Raw genomic sequence first — 12,885 nt, forward strand, 5'->3', positions numbered from 1 at the left:
GGGAGACCTGGTGACCGTCTATAAACTCACTAGGGGGGACCAGAAGGGTTTGGGAGAGACCTTGTTTCCCCTAGTGCCCCCTGGCATAACAAGGAATAACGGCCACAAGTTATTGGAGAGTAGGTTTAGATTAGACATCTGTAAGAACTACTCCACAGTCACGGCGCCTAGGATCTGGAACCAGCTTCCAAGGGAAGTGGTGCTGGCTCCTACCCGGGGGGTCTTTAAGAGGAGGCTTGATACATACCTAGCTGGAATCATTTGAGCCCAGTTTTTTATCCTGCCTAGGCAGGGGGTCGGACTTGAAGATCTACAAGGTCTCTTCCCACCCTACTTCTATGATTCTATGACATTTATACTCCTTAAAAGATCAGCAGAATTTAGCCCTCAGTCTTGGTTTTAGCATTAATTGATTTGTGACTACCTTGTTATAATCTGCAGTAAAACACAGCTTTAAAATGCAACTGCTAAAAGACAGATATAACTATGATTTTTCTTTCTTTTGTTTTGGAAGCTCCGTGGTTTAAACACTCTTTGAAACCAGGAAATACAGCTAAAAGAGACAAAAAAATTATGTTCCACTGGAGAAAGTCAACAAGCAGCTCTGTGTTGTGCTCAACTTATAAAATTTTGTCCACTGTGCAACCGGAGAGCAGAGGGAGGAGGGGTGTGGCAGGGAGAAGCTGCAGGGTAGACATGGCACAGGCAAACCCCTCCACTACTGATGCACCACCAAAACTACCCAAACCATGCTGGAATGGGACCAGGCTGTTCTGACCTGTGACTTACAAAGGTTGCTGACCCTTGGTTTAGATTAAGAGATGTAGGGTTGAATAGCATATGGAACTGAAGACAAAAGTTCCCTACGTTCCTTGCCACCTCTGCCTCAAACTTTAAATATATGTTGAAGCATAAAAGCGATGCAATATAATCCCTTGAGAGTGCTTAAAAGAGGAGATGAGCAGTTACCCCAGAATACCCGACTAAAGAAACCTTGAACGTCAAGATCATTGCTATACAACTGCAACATGTTTCCTAGTTAAGTCAACAAAATTGCAAGTCAATAGCATTAAAGGCTCCTTGACTTATCTGAAGAATCACTATGGATTACATGTCTAGTACAGTCTCCATACAAAATACAGGACTGAAAACAGAACAACATGATGGAGGATATCTGCATTCAAAAGCTTAGGAAATTATACTTATTTGAGGCCACTGATGCAGTTTCCATTACTAGATCTTCAGGTTTAACCTGAACTGTATTTAAAACAACTGCTAATTATTTTGTTGTTTCAGTACTTTAAGGAGTAGACGGTTCAGAGATTAAAGCATTTGCCTAGGACTTCAGAACTTAATTTTAAGTCTCTGTACTACTCAAGACTCCTTATGTGACCATAGGCAAGTTCATCAGCCTTTCTGAATCAGCTTACCAAACGAGGATAACAGTTCTTCTCTGCTTGTCAGAATTGTTCCAAGGCTAAGTACATCAGGAAGACTGTAAAGTAGCCAGATCAATGGTAACAGTCACCACAGAAGTACAACTGCTAGGTGAATTAATAGTTCTTACTGACAGATTTTAGCCCTGGAAAATGCACACTAAGCAGGCTCAGAAAGAACTTCTCCACTATATAAACTTTTGGGGGAGGCTAGAATAGGAACAAGTACATATTAAAAAAAACAGTTAACCACTGGCAAAAAGAGGTGTAACTCTGCTGAAGTAAATAGAGCTATGACCACTTATTCCAGCAGTAAAGTTGACATCACTGTTGTCTGGATTTTCTCTTCGAAGGCAGAATTCAAAGATTCAAAAAGTTAAGACAAATTTAATTAAGACAAGTCATAAAACATTAACTCCTGAAATTCCAGTGACAGTGAGATTTTAGGTTCTACTAATGACTCCATTAGCTGCTCATTTTATAAGACCACAAATAATCTGGTTAGAGGTGCACTGGTCCAATATTGCAAGGCACCGATATAAAGAAGTTTGATCATATAGAAAGTCAGCCTGATGTGACCAATAATTTGGCCGATAAATGCCTGCGCGTGCGCGAAGCTGCAGGAGGTAGGCAGCGAGGAGCACAGCCCAGCAGCTTGGAGAGCTCCATGCAGCTGGTAAGTCTGTTGTGGTGGAAGGGGAGGGTGGAGAGAGAAGGGCCGTGGGGGGGCAGATTAATGCCCCCCTGTGGTGAAGGAGGGAGTGAGGCTGGTGCTCGGGTAGGTGCTGCCCAGCCAGGGCAGAGCGGGCATGGGACAGAGCCGTGGCTGGTCCAGGAGGCATAGGGGGGCAGCTCCCGCCACAGTCCGCAGCATGGGGGAGGGGAGTCATGTGCATCCAGATCTGCGTGGGGCAGGCCAGGCGACCTGCAGCTGTGGGCTGAAGCCAGGGGATGTGCTGCATTGCACTTGGGGTGGGCAGTGGTGGTGCTGGGAGGGAAGCTACGCGGGGTGTTGCAGCCACCTCAAATTTCACTGTAGGCCCCCCACCGCTCATACTGAATGTAAGCTTGAATTCTTGTAATAAATACCCATTAGCCAGTTTAGAAAAAAGGCAAGGTTCATCTTTTTATCTAGAGTCATTGCTTGCTTTTGCCTACAGGGTGAATGTTTTGGTTCTGAATTTTATCTTTAGAGGCCTTTAACAAAGTTAACCTAAAAGCGACCCTTGGGCAAACATTCCGAGAGATCGAAACCTAGGGGCTTTTGAAAAGGGGTTGCAAAAGAGGTCACAGCGGTGGTGTGGAAAATTTCCCAAAGAAGACCCAGCAGAAATCTGTTAAAAGTTCTGAGCCCAAATTTGGGAGTAGTGACAGGTTTGGGTAGGAGGGGCCCAAGACGGCAACTCACCCAATAAAAACTGTAACCTATAGTCCTTATTTGGAGGTACCCTCACTTGCAGAACACCGAAGGAAGACTCGCAAGTGTAGGCCGGATCAGACTGAGCACCAGAACCACCCTCTCCGTGAACAAGAACTCCCGTTCATGCTGAAACCTAGGAGTGCCCGGGGGGACCGAAGGAAGGAGACTTGTTCCTATCACTGCTGAGACCAACCCTAAAACCATAACTAAAGATTGAAAGTATCCTTGGGGATTTGGTTTCTAGGAATTCTAGGATTGTAAGTATACCATGAGAAATAACCTTTACTTGTAATTGTAGTTGTTTTTGTAATACTAATTCTTATAGCACTGTTTGGGAATGATTTCTTAAAGCTAAGCAGTGTTATATGTGTAGCAAGGAATTTTAAAATAAAATTGTGCTGTATGAATTAAGTGTGCAATCATTGTGAAATCGTACAGTCAACCAAGTACTCCCCCAGCCAGGTGCATCAAACGAATCAGTAAATTGTGTTGGATCTTTCTCTATTCCATAACCCACTAGAGACACCACCCTGTAACCACCTCCTGCCGCTGCCTACACTGATAAAAGCACAGTGCAGCCCCTGGCCCCAGCTGGCAGCTACAGCTCATCCCATACATATTCTGGGGCACCTGACTCCCCATGCCCTCCCAGACAAGTGGCAGGAGCACTGGTGGGAGCTGCCCCTTGCCCCCCTGGACAAGCTGCATCTCTGTCCACCCTGTCCCAACTGGGCAGTGCCTACCCCAGCTCCAGCCCCTCTCCCTCCTTCACCACAGGGTGTGTGTGTGTGTGTGTGTGGGGGGCGTTGATCTGCCCCCCCCATGCCTCTTCCCTCCCCTTTCACCATAACTGACTTACCAGCTGCACTCAGCTGCATCAGAAATTGGATTGGTATCAGCCGATATGCCTCCTTAAAAATTGGCTATCTGTATTGGCCCCCAGAATGTCTATCAGTGCACTCCTAATTCTGGCTAGGGAAGAGTAGAAGTACTGAATACCTAGAAGATTCTGTTTAAAAAAAAAGGACTATTCTTTAAAAAATATCCCATTTTAATTCAAGCTGAGTTTTCAATTAAGCTCAATCTCAAACTATACTAAAGGGCATTTAGCTGGTGGGGCTGGGGGGAATGCAGTTCTAGTGGACTGATAGTCAGGTGAAGTGTATAGTTTTAGCTTGAAGACAAAATACAGAATAATATTAATGTAAAGACTATACAGCTAGGAAGAGCACAGAATTTAAGCTACCAAGATGATCTGCAAACCATCTCTAACTCTTCAAGGCTTTTTTTACCAACACAGACATTATGACACTGCAGTCTCTTCTTCCTCTTCCGCTCATTTTCAGGACAGTTATTTGTTTTCAAAGACTTTACAGACATATAAAGAATGTCTACAAGTCTACTCAGATATCATATTTATAGAAAAACCACTAAGCATAATAAATTCCTATATTTAACATGACACATGTTCTTGAGCAGGATGGGGCTGCCATAGAAGATAAAAGTCTAGAAGAGGGCTTTGGGGAGAAAGGGAGACAGAGCCACAGGAAGCAGAGTGAGACTGAATTATCTTCAAGGTAACTCTAGAATTCTGAAGGAGAGAAGGTCAGACTGAATCATCAGAATACCCTTATTCAGGACAGCTTATGCCTACAGCCATTTTAATAGACTATAAAAAGGAAGGAGCTCTAAACATGAATATTTTCAGGCAGGAAAGGAAATATTAGTGATATAGGACTGATGAGAGGTGACAGATTAAGAGTGCTGGATGCTGAAGTCCTCTGTATTCACAGAACAGATGCGACACATGCAGTGAAGGTTGCTCCCCTGCTAAGTCTCTAGACTGAGTGTCCATTATAAGATAATCTTCGGGCTCTGCTGAAACTGTCAAACATGGTGCTGCTTAGTGTCAACTGTACAGTTGTAGTTGGTTCAGAAATTATTATTATATTATTATTATATATATGGTTTAGACATCATTACTAGCATTACTACAGACAAACCTGCGGCTACCAGTTCTTTTTAAAAAAACATAATTTTTATTTTTGCTAGCTAATCCAGGATTTTGTAAAAAGTAGTGCAGGACCAGCAACTGGTTCTGCAGAGGTGGCTGCACCCCAGCTCTAACATCCCTACTGCAGGAGGCAGACCACACCTCGGGAGCAGCAATGGGGAACTAAGTCCCCAAATCAAGCAAGAATCCTGGCCCTTCTTTGAGTGCCCCCCCTCCCCTGCATGCTCAGAGGCACCTCCTATCCTCTCCCACCGCAGCTACTGTCCCCAGCTAGTCCAGGGGCAGAGGGAGCTCCAGAACCACTCCTGCCCCACAGCTGCCAGTTTGCATGGGGACCCAGGCTTGGCTCCCCCCAAGGAGGATCAGGCAGGGAGGAGGAACCCACCTGCTGTCCCCACCTGAGACCCTCACCCTCCTCTCCTGGCCCTGCTCCTGGGAGTGGGCACAGGGGCATGCTCCCCCCATTCTTGTTCTATCCCCCCAGCACCTTCCCTTTCCCTTGCCCTGCCCCTTTCCCCCCCCACAAACTTACCTGCTGGGGTAGGTGTCAGTGTCTGTGTGTGCCTCTGTGTCTGCATGTCTGTGGGTCGGGGGGGGTGTTGTGAGGGGCATCAAGAGGTCTGTTGAGGCTGGGGGGGGAGCGGAGGGGACTTTAATTTTTATCACAGATTTTGGGTTTTTAATCAGAGAATTTGCAATTTTTAATCAGAAAAAAACAGGATCCCTGCCGATAAGCTAGACTGACCTAAGTTGTTTTTACTGATTTAAAGACAAAAATGATAAAGCAAGAGGAAATGTGCTAGCTTAGAAGCTTTTTACATTGTCATATGGGAGAGGTGGGTTTTCAAGCAACCTCAGACTTGCTTCTGCAGTCACTGGAGTTTGGCCATGTTATAAACAAAAGGGCTAACCTTCAAGCTGCTTTGCACTGTTAACAGTTTGTGAAAAGAGGCAATAATTTAGAATTGCTTCAGTTTATAAAACTTAATCAGAGCAAGAGCTAACATCAGTAGGATGGACATTTTTCATATTGTGAGCAGATACCATATAGAAACAACAAATTGGAAATTTGCTGGCTCGCAGATTATGGAAGGAACAAAACACTGAAAGTTAATGTTGTTAAAGATTATTTCCATTTTGGTTTTGTTTTCTTTTGTCTGTGTAACCAATTGTTTTTTGAAGATAAAAAATAACTTTCTGGTGATTCTGAAAGAGGTAAGGATTTCTTAGAAAGAGATCTTTTATTGGACCAGCTGTGTACTTCTAAGCTCTGAGGTGACAAATAACCCACATAAAATCTATAGGGCAATTATTTATTGCTTCAAGCTACACCTTGCCAACTGTTATAACAATGCCTGTGAACAATGCCCTGTAAAATAGAAATGCTGAACTTCTGACATCTCCCAATGGAATGCTGGGCAAAGCAAACCAGTTACTGCTGCCTCAAGAAGTCCTGAGGCTTTTTTTCTGAGAAATAAATATGCTGCATCAAGACATTTGTATAGCACAGTGGTGCTTAACTTTTGGCCCAGTGCACACGGGCCTGGGACAGCAGGCCCAATCTGGCACATGTGGGGCTTGTGTCACATGCTGGATCACTTCACAGGTTGACCCTGCATAATTCATCTGGCTCACAGCCCAGAAAGGTTGGGCACCACTAATGTAGCTCATTCTCAGAAGTTCAGTATTGTTCTCAATTTCTCTCGTTAATTAAGGTCAAAAATTGTCCTACACAGAGTCTCAGGCTTCAAATAAATGCACTGCTCTTTAAAATCTAACTACATTAAGGAGAACAATTAACAAACTGCACTAATGTTTAATGTAATTTGGAGATGCAATAAGCTCTAACAGATACAAGTGAAAGATTTAAATTTAGCAGTGGTTACATAAAACCAAAAACTGACACATACTTACCTGTGTACATTTGAGAAATCCCACTGAGTTTGTGTGTAAAGTTAAACTTGTGCAAGAGTGTTGGGAGGACTGAAGTCAAAATACATGTTCTGGAGATGTGACATTGTGATACAATTTTGACTCTGCCCAAATCCAAAATGCAGTACAATATACCCAACATGTAACATTGAAATACTTTTAAATTATCTTAAATTATTTCAAGAAAGGCTTAAATTATATTTAGGAACAAATTACATTTGACACTTGCAGAAGAAAAACAATTCTAAAAATAACTATCTAAAAATGATTGGAGATTCCAATCTTGTTTGAAAAATAAACCATAAGTAACTTGTCGTGCTAAGCTTTTATAAACTTTAGTTACCAAATGAAACCTCAAATTTCAAACAACCAAAAACAAGCACTCCTGCTGAGTATGCCAGGATTAAGCAAGAAACTGACTACCACCAGACATTTTTACCTGATAGAGGTAAAAGTCTTCACAATAAAGTATTATGAAGTGCTGCACAATCAACTTTACAATAGCCACAATTTGGTTATTTAACAAACTGTACTTTATTATCTAATTTTGTAAAAAGAAAAATTATGGAACTTACCATTTTCCTAGGGTTTCAATAGTTTTTCAGAGATATTGTAGGAAGAGAAAGACAGTTTTTAGCCATGGAAAATGTAGTGTGTAATAGACACCTGACAAGCTGTCATCCTGAAACAAAATCCAGTAAATACACTGATTATTTAAAACAAGATACAATTGGAATATCATGCCAATAAGGTTAAGTCATACATCTATTTATTATTTCTATTTAGTATCCATGTTCATAATATTAGAATTGGGGCCAAAGGTTCATAATATTAGAATTGGGGCCAAAGGTCTGTGTGAGCCTAACTAACAAGGTTAAGGTACAACAGGCTCTATGGGTAATGACACAAAAAGGTGTGATACTGTCTAGCTGCCTTTGATTTCCCAGCCTCAGTAACAGGGTACCCACTTACAGTTAGGTTGACTGGCAGCAATACCTGTGCTGTAAACCTCTCACCATACAGGAAAAAATGATTTTCCTTCAGCAGCAGCTTGATTAGTTATTACAAAGCTCCCAAAATTCATAGCAGAACTCTTATCATAAAACCAATGCTGCTCTTTCATAAATGTCAGAAAGGAGAAAGCTAAAAAAGAGTTCCTGTTTAAAAAATAAGTTCTGCTGGTATTGTGAAAAGAGAACAGAACAGAATTCTCCTCTTGGAAGGGGAGCACAATTTACCATACAGTCAACCCCAACACACAGTGAAGTAAAGGGCTATACTGAAATTAAACTCAAGTGAAAAAAGCTATAGTATCTTGTCTACAAAGGTCATTAGGAGAAAGTTAGGGTTTGATACTGACATGCATGACAAGTCCCCAACTACCATAACTTTCAGTGGAACTACTTATAATATTCAATGTTCCACGTGTGGCAGCTGAAAAGTATGTCTGTGTGATAAAAGTACTTGCTGAAGGCTCTATGAAGATTAGACCAAGTGTTTTTCTGTATTTGTTTAGATACTAAGCTATAAGTTGTTGCTAAAAGCCTAATTATAGTTTAAGATGTAGTGAGGCCTTGTATAAAGTAAAACCTAGTAAATTTAGCAAAGCCTAAAAGTAGTAAGGCCCTGTGGCGCAGTTAAAATTACCTTATCAAAGGAATGCAAGGCTTTGTACTGCTATTGGTCAGTCTAAGGACAGTTGAAGAAAAAGGAATCTAAGTGGTCGCACGTTATCAGTGTCTTTCAGAAACTATAAATTAGCTGAAATATTTGGAAACCATTCAGAAGGAAGATGCAGCTCTGTGAAAAGGATTAGTTAGGTGTCGCCTGGATCAGTGGGCCCGTGAACCTCAAGGAGCCCAAGAACTGCATTCCAGGGTCCTTCCCGGCGCCCCTCAGACAGCATTGTTCGGGGGATGCCCGACCTCACTGAACTTTGTGAAAAGAGAAGCTTGCTGCGTATCAGGCATCAGAGGGACTGCCGATAAGTTGCCGACGCGAATTGCTTTTGTCTATCATCGTTTGTCTTGTTATTACACGTAGTTGTGTTTTTGTTAAGTCAGTAAATCTTTTTTACCTTTCTACCCCCAACCACACTCTCAATCTAAACCCTCTGCAAGGCAGCTGGGACACCATGTAGCAAGCAGAGTTTGCAAAAAACTTCAGCATCATTTGAAAACACACAGAATGCAAAATTATGCAGTATCTATCTCTCTAATGTGTCTAGAACTATGAATGACACATGCCCCCGGCAGCTGGGGCAGCATGGCAACCGCCTGCAGGTGGCAGCAGTGAGCGGGGAGCTCCTGCAGGTGGCCACAGCAGTTGCGTGGGGTGGCAAGTGGTGACTGACCACAGGTGCTGCCGACAGTGCTTCTCTCAGGGGGTGCACCGCCAATCCCGGGGGTGCACATGCACCCGTATGCACCCCTACGCATTGCCAGTGTCTAGAGACATAGTTTCTAAGGAAATTTTGCAACTAATACTAATACTATATTGAAGATCTAGCAAACACCTCCAGTAAGACCAGGGTGTAAAACTTGCCTGGGGCCCCAGGCTGAATCCGGGTCATGGGACCTCTTGAAGGCTGGATCCTACCCAGGGTATGAGGGATGTTGCATTGGTCACTATAGTGGCAGCAGCCATATGGGGTCTGCCAATTTTGGGTTCCATGCAGTATCTGGAGGCAGCCAGAGCACAGAGTGCAACAGGAGTGGGGGTACAGGGTCCTGAGGTGGCTGGACCATGGGGCCAGGGTGCAATGGGGGCAGGGTCCAGCAAGGGTGGGAGGAACGTGGGGTTTGGCAACCATAAGCCAAACTTGTCTGCAATGGCTGTGTCCAATAGGGCCAAAGGGCCCAACTTCTGGTGCTCTCCAGTAGCCCATATGATTGACACCCATGCTTTAAAAAATAAGGTTCTTTATGAACATTCAATTATTAAACTATCCCTGCTATCTCTCTCAATAATTAGTCAATTAAGAAGACAAAAGATTCATTTAAAAATAGACTGAGGTCTCACTGAGCACCCAACTGAACAAACTTCACTCCCTATGATATAGTGAAGACTAAGTTGATAGTCTGGAAGAGCGGAATATGTAACTGAATAGGCAATATGAAGGACGGCTGCATGCACCAAACCCTTTGCTAAATTTGATCCTACCTTCTCTCTTGCTCTCTCTCACAGAATTTAGCGAAGGGCATGGCCTCATAAACACTGCTTGGTTCTGGACAAAACTAGATATTAGAAAAAACTGAAAATAATAACACTTTATATTTATTTAGTTCTCATCAAAAGATCAAGCTGAAGAGGCAGGACACTCGCTCTTGGTGCCCTTTTATTCTCTGTGTTTTACCTGTGGCCTCCTGCAAAGTGGGTTTGATTTTGTTTTCATAAGGTGTTCTGTGGCTGTGGCGAGAATAGGGATAGGGAATATAGGGAAAATTTTTTGCACTCTTTGGATAATGATCATCAGGGACTGGATATAATGGCCCAGGAGACCCATTCTATGTCTTTGCTTTGTAGTAAAGAACCAGGTATATTTTATTTCCTGTTTTTCCAGGTAAAGAAGATGAAGCACAGAGAGATTAAATGTCTTGCCCAACACCCTAAAGCATGCTGGTGACAGGACCATGAGCCCTAGGACCTTAACCTTTCATTGCAACTGCATACGGGTGATTAACTCATATTTCCTGTATTACTATGTATGAAAATATGCATCTGTGTTTTGGAGGATCATCTTCCCAATTCCTCATACTCTAACACATCCTGTTCCTATGGTGCCATTTAACCATTTTAGCACTACAAATCCAGGTATCAAAAACGCAAAGCATCTTTAAGTTTTACAACACTGCAATGTTATGGTGGTATTGCAGCCATGATGGTCCAGAAATGTGAACACAAGGTTTTCTTAGAGGGATCTCTTTTGCTGAACCAACAGTATAGTTTGGGTTGAGATAGACAAGCTCTCAAATGCAAGACATTTTTCATCAGATCTGCTAAATCAATCCTATCTACACAGTTCGCCCAATAAAAGGTATCACCTTAAGAAACCTTGCCTCTTGCAACACCACAATACATGTTTACAAAGCTCTTTCTTTAGGGCACTGGAGATCTTGATCTGCAAAGAATAATTTTGCATCAGTAATTTATCAGATTATGGTTTTTGTTTGTTTTTTTACACAGAACATGATTTCATAGATTTCATAGACATTTGGGCTGGAAGGGACCCCAGAGGATCATTGAGTCCAGCCCCCTGCCCCAGGGGCGGGAAGTCAGCAGGGATTGTAGGATCCCAGCAAGATAAGCATCCAAAAGTGTCTTGAAGGCATTTGAAGTGGGTGCTTGAACTGCCTCTGGCAGCGGTCTATTCCAAACCTTGGTGGATCGGACAGTGAAGAAGTTCTTTCTTATGTCCAGCCTGAACTGGTCACAGTGACCGTTCGATTTTGTCATCCCCTGTGGGGCTCTGGTGAACGACGTTCCCCCAGATCCTGATGAGCACCCCGATAAACTTATAGGTGGCTACCAGATCACCCCTGAGCCTGCACTTTTCCAGGCTGAATAGCCCCATTGCTCTCAGCCTCTCATTGTAAGGTCTGCTTTCCTGACCTCTGATCATGCGTGTGGCTCTCCTCTGGACTCTCTCAAGCTTCTCCACATCCTTTTTGAATTGTGGAGCCCAAAACTGGACGCAGTACTCCAGCTGTGGCCTCATCAAGGCCGAGTACAGCGGGAGAATGACGTCTCGGGATCTGCTTGAGAAGCATCTATGGATGCAAACCAGCGTTTTGCTCACTTTACTAGCTGCAGCATCACACTGAAGGCTCATGTTTATCTTGTGGTCAACCATGACCCTCAAGTCCCTTTCATCTGTAGTGCTAACCAGTGTAGCACTACTGGGCCTATAAGCATGGTGCAGGTTCTTCCTCCCAAAGTGAAGAACCTTGCATTTTTTGGTATTGAACACCGTCAGGTTCTCATCCGCCCATTTCATGAGTCTGTCCAGATCCGCCTGGATCACCGTCCTGTCCTCAGGTGTGGATGCTTTACCCCACAGTTTGGTGTCGTCGGCGAACTTGGCCAGTTTGCTTCTGACACTAATGTCTACACCATTGATGAAGATGTTAAACAGTATAGGCCCTAGGACAGAGCCTTGTGGGACCCCATTGGTCACAGCACACCAAGACGATTGGCTCCCGTCGACCACCACCATTTGGCTCCTACCAATCACAAGGGGTTAACTAGTCATTCAGTCACTGCTTCAGGAAATGAGACCAGACTCAGCCCTGATTTTGCAACTGGGCAGGCCCCTGTATGGAGCCCTTCTTTGAGCTCCCCCAAGGCACAGATGCAATGGCAAAATCACAGCCAGGGGGGCCAAGAGACACCACAAGTGGGAGGGTGGTGGACTCGGGAGGGGACAGGCAGCAGAAAGCAGAGCTGCATGTTGACAATTGACCACAGGGAAAAGAGCAGAAAGCAGAGCAGCAGATATATTGGGGGGGAGAAAGCAGAGCAGCAGATCGGTAGAGAGAGGAGCAGAAAGCAGAGCAGCAGATCGGCTGGGGAGCAGAAAGAGAAGCAGCAGAGCGGGCGGGGAGCACAGGGTTGGGAGTAAAATGCAAATCAGCAGACGCGGCCGGGGGTAGAGGAGAGCAGGGAGCAGACAGCGGAGCAGGAGATCAGGTCCACAGAGCAGCGCGTGGGGCACAGGCGGGGCCGCGATGCTCCTGGCGCCGGGACACGAGCCGAGCCGAGCCGGGCCCCGCGCTCTCATACCCAGGTTGCTTGCAACCCGCACCCGCCGCGTTGGGAGCCGGTTGCGCCGGCGGAAGCCGCCGACCTCTTCCCCCTCACCCCGCGAGCGCCCGCGACCATCCCTCACCTCAGTGGCTCCGGCCCGGTGGAGGGGGGCCCTCTCCAGCCTCCGCAGCGCGCGTTAGCACTTCCAGCTCCCGGCGGCGCACGGCAGGCACCCTAGAGCAGCCGTGCGCGCAGAGAACACCCGAGGCACCATAGAGAGAGTGCACTAGAGCGCCGCTCTCCCGCCAGAGGAAGCGGAAGCAAAGGGGAGCCCCGTT

At 44.7% G+C, this 12,885-nt stretch overlaps 1 protein-coding gene and 1 long non-coding RNA gene across 2 annotated transcripts in view; one reads left to right on the top strand and one right to left on the bottom strand.

Moving 5' to 3' along the window:
* CNST (consortin, connexin sorting protein) overlaps positions 1-12,827 on the bottom strand; it is a 94,211-nt gene extending 81,384 nt beyond the window's left edge. Inside the window, exons 1-2 of the mRNA XM_019549757.1 lie at positions 12,690-12,827; positions 7,378-7,484 (exon numbers count right to left, since the gene is read on the bottom strand). The gene's annotated coding sequence lies outside the window, so the exon portion shown is untranslated. The remainder of the gene's footprint in view (positions 1-7,377; positions 7,485-12,689) is intronic.
* LOC109319920 lies at positions 2,660-12,396 on the top strand. The gene is made up of 4 exons (XR_002103667.1): positions 2,660-2,975; positions 4,208-4,213; positions 6,376-6,382; positions 12,384-12,396. It is a non-coding gene; the product is annotated as an uncharacterized LOC109319920 (long non-coding RNA).
* Positions 12,828-12,885: the final 58 nt, after the last annotated feature.

Source organism: Crocodylus porosus, unplaced genomic scaffold (assembly GCF_001723895.1).
Source record: "Crocodylus porosus isolate Cpor-Errol unplaced genomic scaffold, CroPor_comp1, whole genome shotgun sequence".
In the NCBI taxonomy this organism is placed as follows: domain Eukaryota; kingdom Metazoa; phylum Chordata; order Crocodylia; family Crocodylidae; genus Crocodylus; species Crocodylus porosus.